This window comes from Abramis brama (genome assembly GCF_963993115.1).
Source record: "Abramis brama genome assembly, chromosome: 4".
Lineage (NCBI taxonomy): Eukaryota > Metazoa > Chordata > Actinopteri > Cypriniformes > Leuciscidae > Abramis > Abramis brama.
In genome coordinates this window covers 22,710,388-22,717,630 of record NC_139966.1, presented here as the reverse complement: position 1 = coordinate 22,717,630, position 7,243 = coordinate 22,710,388, and the positions used below count along the sequence as shown (strand labels likewise).

Genomic DNA, 7,243 nt, shown 5'->3' with positions numbered 1-7,243 from the left:
CTGTTGATGCAAATAATCTGACTTATATTTATCTGTGCTATAATTTTTTACTTTTTTTTTATGGTGTTCGTTTTTCTCGTACTTTTCAGTGCTGGCTGTCTTTAGTTTCTTTTTATAAGTTTTATCCTCATGATATCTTTTGTTTACATTCATTTTTTTCTCCTCTTTAAAGTCATGATTGCTACTATATAGGACTTTCTCTCTATAAAGCTTACGTGGGTCTGAGTTAGCTTTTAATGATGCATGACACATTGAAGCTTCAAATGATGATTTACAAATGGAAGCACAGTTACCATCTGTTGTTTTTACACATACAACAACTTCATAGTGACAGCTATTTACATGTTTTAAGTAAATCCCATTGAATTGACAGCTATGTCTATTTGAGACAGTTAAGGCTGAATATTTAAGCCACTTCTCTTGACTGTATGTAAATATGTCCACACCAATTAAATCACTGGCTGCTTGTATTTCCAGCTCTGTTGCCCAAGTTCCAACATATTTCATTCTTGAAGTGTTGATATAGTTTACAACTGAACTGTGTCCTTGTCTAAGATACTGAGTGTACCTTCCTTCATTCTGCAGTATGTGTGATACAACAGCACGCCTCAGTTTTCTGTGTTCTCGTTCACTTCCACTTACAGCATAAGCTACCGCTCTGAAAAAGCAGTTACCGTCACCCACAATTTCTTTGGTTTCACAAGGTTCAGCCATTTCAACAACCTCATTTGGATTATTCTGTTCGTTTACAACGTGTACAATGTTCAGCTTCAAGCAAATAGTTTTTTGTTGCTGTACTATTAATGGATTAAACTGAAAAGAAACACTGTCAGTTTGAGTAATGAATTCAACTTCAGAGGCATCTTCATTAGGGCAGGAAGAAAACAGTCCCGTTTTCTTTATTTGATCTGTGCTTGTGAAATCAGTCAAAGAAACACTGTCAGTTTGCGAAATAAATTCAACATCAGCTGCATTTTCATTGCTTGGGAATTCAGGCGATATTCCAGTGTTCTCTTGTGTACATGTTTCATTCATAAGTATTTGATCTGTGCTCATGAAATCAGTCATAGAGTGACTGCAACTTGCCATTTCTGAGTTTACACCTTTACTCACTCTTATTGCTTCAGTATTTTCCTCCACCACTGGATGGCACACCAATCGATCATGCTGACTGTGTTTGTCAATCACATTTGCCTGCACCCCAGTTAGCTCAAATAGACGATTATATGCTTTCAAAGATGCACCCAGTCTCTTAAAATGAATGCCCAAAGAGGTTATGCTAGGATGGAAAACCACTACACTCTTACCACGAGCTGAAACTGTTCCATCACCGAGTCGTGCATGCGGATCAATCACTGCATACCATGAACCTTGTCTGACAGCTGCACATATTGTTTGCCTTATGTTTACCAAACATGCATCAAACCTCTGGAATGCTTCATGTAATGCATCATCAAATGACATGGCAACACCTTGCAGACCTTCATCGTATCGATTAATTCCAAACAACCCAGTATATGACACAGAAGAATAGTTTATTGAAAAACAACAATCATTCAGTGTGTGTGTGTCAGGCAGCTCAGCAACTTCTATGTAGCCATTCACAGGATCGTTGATTTTGCCGGTGTCTCTCATGGCACTGTACAGGTCATCTCCACGCATCAGAACATCATTCAGGTCACTCGAGGTCCATTGCAACACATTTTTCACCTTACACATCAAGATTGCAGTTAAACTGTTTGCTGCACATTGCCTGCCGCTATTGTCGCCAAAACACTTTGCACCCTGATGGAAAGAGCCTCTGATGTACGATTTCTGTGGACACAAATCAGAAACAGCTTTCATGGTCATGTTAACGGTACTATTATGATCCGTGTTTTTAGCATCATTGTTTAGACCAGTTGTTAGACCAGTTGTTAGACCAGTTGTTAGACCAGTTGTTAGACCAGTTGTTAGACCAGTTGTTAGACCAGTTGTTAGACCACTTGTTAGACCACTTGTTAGACCACTTGTTAGACCACTGTTATGACCACTGTTATGACCAAGTTTTATAGCCCCGTTGTGATGTACACAACGTTCTGTTACTTCTGCCAATTTTTTAAGAGGTGGCAGAGCCTCTTCAGGATCAGCAGCCATCCGGTCTGCCATCCTCTTCTTTGCGGCCTGGGAGCGCCGGGCTTGCTTTGTACGAGGCATCTGTACACACAAAAACAAATAAAATTACACATTATTGCATCACAATTCACAAACAGTACAATAAAGAATAAAACATCTAAAAATAAAATGCATTCGTGTTTGTTCACATTAAAACAAGATATTCTATTAATGATGATAATTTTGCATTTCAATGTTTAATTTGGTATTTATCAGATACAATGTTTTTATATGCAAAGATTTTAAAAATATATAAGCATTAACTTTATTGGATTATAAAATGTTTTGAGTTTAAAACTACATAACAGAATAATAACTGGCAACTATTTAGATGACACATTAGCTTATCATAATACCAACACAGAACTAAATTAATTTTACACATATGTAACAAAGATAATATCATAAATCTACATAGTAAATATGCTTGTAAATAAACTTTGTATTTTAAAGAACATAATGTGAGTGCACTAATACCATAATCAGCAATGCATCATGCTCTGAATCCCCAGAAATAACCGTATTATCTGAAGCACTTCTAAAAGCAACCAGCTTGCACGACCCTGTTTTACTTAGTTTTACCACTAGATGTCAGTATAACCAAGTTTTTTCATTTTATTTACATCTTTATAACAGTTAAGACCTTTATCCTCTTATTAGATTTTAAATACATTTCCCCAATTTACTTTTATTGACAAAACACACAATACCACATCCTGCCCGGAAACATATATAGTGAATATATCTATGATATACATTATATGAGTTATAAAGCAAAAGTTTATATCTCTAAATTAAAAATGAAGATAACAATAAAGAATTTTTTTTTGTTAACAGATAAGACAAATGTTCTGCAAGGACAAACATTAGTTTTCCTAATTAACATTTATATTCAATTGCATGCTATTGTTCTTTTATAGTTGCTACTCTCATAAAAAGAATGTAATTACATGGTGACTTTTAAACCTAAATTTAACGTCCAACAACAGATATTTCAGCAAAATTTATATTTTTTGCTCTGAATTTTAACTCTTTGTCTCTAATAGAAATGATCGGTGTGTCGTGTTATAGCTGGGTGGGGTTGGCGTGGGGGAAAACAATCCTTTCCCCCTGAGTGGAAAAGCGTTGTGTTAACCCAGTATAGCCTACGTAGAATCACTTCTGAAACATGGAAAAACTGAACCTTACTGTCCGGACAGTATCTGTGACAGGACAAATGAAACAACGGGATTGCCAGATATGTCATTTTCTCGTTAAAATATATGCTGCTCCTCCAAACATCACATGACAATAGCCTACTTCATTTAAAGACTGGGTGATGTATGAAGTGGTTTATTCAGTGTTCCTGAATTTAATGGATTTAGAGTATGTATTCATCAAATAAAATTACCATATAACAGTATTGTGGTATGAAATAGATATACATTGCACATGGCATATAAAATATATATATATAAGTTTGTTTGTGCTAGAATATAAACGTGTCAACAAATGGCTCCGCACGATCCTAGCTTAGGAATAGGGTCTTATCTAGCGAACTGTTCAATCATTTACAAAAAAAAATAAAAAATGTATATATACTATTTCACATTATCAGGAAATTTTCATTTTTAGGTGAACTAATCCTTTAACATTATGTTAATGCATTAGTTAAGCTAGAAATAATTTTTCCTCATGTTTTGATCAGCTTGGATCACGCATGTTTACAGCAGAAGCTCACTCTGTTTCCTCTGTTATTTTCTCCACAGAAATGCATTATTCAGAACTGTAATTTGACAACTGAATGAAGCTTTACATGCACTGATGACTAATCAATAGGGCTGGGCAAAAATTTTAATTTTTCGATTAATCGTTTTTCAAAATGTGGTCAATTCAAAATCGATTCTCAAAGGCCACGAATCGATTTTTTTCCATATTTATTTATCTATTACCCTAAAGCCAGTATTAGTTTTCCTCCACTGTTCATAGGCTTGCAAACTCCATTTTACAACGCCATTAATGCTGTAAGATTTGTTTGTTTTATCTTAATCATAAAATAACCTCAACTAGTGATGCATAATTAATCATATCGCAATCGCGCTGTCAACCCTACGCAATTATGAGACGTGAATGTCCTGTGTGACACACCGAAAGACTCGCGCTGATATCATGCGTGCGCACAAGACAGCCCAGAATAGTTCACTTTCGCGTTTGAACGAACAATAACACACAGAATTATGCCAAAATGTCTTTTTGTCGAGTATCTTAATAACATAAGAGCAGTTATGGTGAACGTGAATGAGGCGCGTGTGAGATCCGCGTCTCTGACAGCAGCGGTTGGTCTCTTAAAGGGACAGTACACAGTAGCCAGTAATTATCTCTGTCGTTAAAGTTAATCAAAGAAAAAAGTGAACATAAAAACACTCACAGCTATTGACTAAATAACTTTTGTAACTTTAATAAGGATTAGTCTATAATGAATGCATCACAGACTGTTTGACAACTTTATTAAATTTCTGTAGGCCTATATGTCCTAGCCTGGTTCTACCAGACTCTCGTACATTTCATTTGTACATTGAGTCTGGCCTCTCTCCATTGAGAAACGTTTACTTCCTTGTAGGCGGGTTCTCTGTTAAAGTTCAAAACTATTGGATCTGTCCAGAGTCACTCAGGATCTGCCACAGCCAATCGCTAACGTGTGGTCGTCCGAATGATCAGAGGATTACGTTTAGAATAAGATGTCTTTCTTTTATAAAGTATATAAAGCGACGAGAATACTTTTTGTGCGCAAAAACAAACAAAAATAACAACTTTATTCCACTATTAATTTCCTTCTCTCTGTTCCTCGAGTCTTGATAGAGCAGCGCGTCTGTGTTGTACGTCACACGTAGGCTCACTATTGGCCGACGCTAGTCATGTGTGAGATCACATCAACGCCATCGTTCTCAGCCACTCCCTCTATTCGCTGATTGGTCCTACAAAAAATTTGTTTCTGGAAACCCAAGAATATACAGCAGTCCCAGACGTAGTACTGAAGGAAAATGAAATTGAGCGGAAGTACGCAGGAGGGCGGAGCCAGGCTATATATGTCCTACCTAGACAGATAAATATATGCAAGTTTTTTTTAATGGCTTTATAAGGATTGTTAACCTGTTTGATCAAGGCATGCGACTGTTCTGACTTGTCCAATTTTCAGCATCAATTTTTCATCTAGCATCAAAATTCTGTCCATTCATTGTATGCAATTGAAATATAGAGTTGTGTTCTGTTTTAATGTACCCAAGTGTACATAAAATAAAAAGAGTTTAATATACAGGTTTGTTGCTTAAAAAAATTTATTTTTAATAATTAACCACTTGTAAACTTATGTTCACTTTTCTTTTTTTATAAATATAGGATTTGTATTAAATATATAGGCTATTCATTGAGTGGAATCAAAATCGAATTTAGAATCAAAATCGAAAACCAAATCGAATCGAATTGACAGCTTACGAATCGAATTGTAAAATCTGAATTGATACCCAGCCCTGGTAATCAATAATGACATTCATTGTTGATTATTGCAGCCATACAAATAATATTTTTGTTAAACATTCACAACTTTATCCAAATGTTTCCTTATACTATACACTATTGACTGTTATTACTATATTTTATCAAAAAAGTAACATCTTACCTCAAAATCAGGTTTCACAGTCTTCTGCAACATAAAAGAAAAAGGAAAAAAAAAACACACAATTTGATTAAAACAAAAGCATTACATTTGAGAAAAATATTATATATTTTATATATTATGCTCTCAAAATGCACAACTGACTTCAAAGTATCCACATGACTTTATGGCACATCGTTTTACATCATCCCAATTTATAAATTTAAACGATTTTAAACTATAATGTACTCGCAAGTTCTCTGAGAAACAGTCTTCAGTCAATAACCACTCAACCAAAGCGAACAGTGTATTACACACATTTTTTTTCTCTGTGGTCTCGAATACTTTTGTTCGTACTAACTACTAGATTTCTAGTATCGTGACATCCCTACAAATACATGCATTAAAATGGTAAGAAGTATAAAAATCTTATTTTGTATTCTGAATAAGTTGAGTCAATGACTAAAATGTTTGTTTTTTTCACAATACAAGCAAATTACAAAAAAATACAACAAAAATTACCCTACTTTCATTATCAGTTAATATTACAATAGAATTAAAGTCATAATAGAATTGTAATCTGTGCATGCAATATACATTGATTTTTATTTCAACTACTTAAGTTATACTGCCAAGAGCAGCAAGTTTTTTTTTACTTTATCTTAATGACAAACTACAGAAAGAATATTAAGGAACTGACACTTTAAAACCTCATGCACAGATCTAATTCGGAATTATGGGCTGATTATGATCATTACAAGCACTAACATTTTAACACCAAGCATGTACCGCAGTGTATATTATACCATCATTTAAATTTTAACAATGCCAATTTTATATTTTCTTACCAATTCCAATGGCGTAAAAACATTTTTTTTTAAATCTCCTCTTTAGTCTTATTACAAAACACTTAATTGAAGCTGAATATCAGAACAAAAATCAACAGGCTAAAGAGCAATTGCACTGGAAAATTTTGCCTGTGGTTTAAAAATACCATAGTAAATCAACTAGCCTAACTAAATATACATTCAATCATTAATAAAGACAAGTAAACACTCAGTAATTAAAAGAGAACAAATAAAAAATTAACAATTGCAAATATAGAAATTGAACAAATATATGATTGAAATAAACAGTGTTAAGATTTTCAGGTAGGCTATAAAAAGCTGTAATTCAAATGTAAAATACCAGTACACTTTTTTATAAATAAGGTACAAATACAGATACAAAAGTTATTTAGTCAAGAACGAGTGAATTTTCTCTTTGTCCTTTGATTACTGTTACAGACAGCCGCTCCTGTCACTTTAAGACTTGCCCAATATGCCTGCAGCACTGAAGACAGCGCGCGAGCCGTCTCGTGCTCACGTACTTGACATACTGTGCATAGGCTACATCATAGAAAACAGCACAGGAGTCTTCAACCGCGCTTGAATCGTTTCAGATCAATTTTACAAAATC

The 7,243-nt window shown here is 34.4% G+C and overlaps 1 long non-coding RNA gene across 1 annotated transcript; it reads right to left on the bottom strand.

Moving 5' to 3' along the window:
• Positions 1-1,518: 1,518 nt before the first annotated feature.
• On the bottom strand, positions 1,519-5,902 carry LOC311081059. The gene is made up of 2 exons (XR_014605786.1): positions 5,810-5,902; positions 1,519-2,196 (listed from the first exon to the last, which is right to left on the bottom strand). It is a non-coding gene; the product is annotated as an uncharacterized lncRNA (long non-coding RNA).
• Between the last annotated feature and the right edge of the window lie 1,341 nt (positions 5,903-7,243).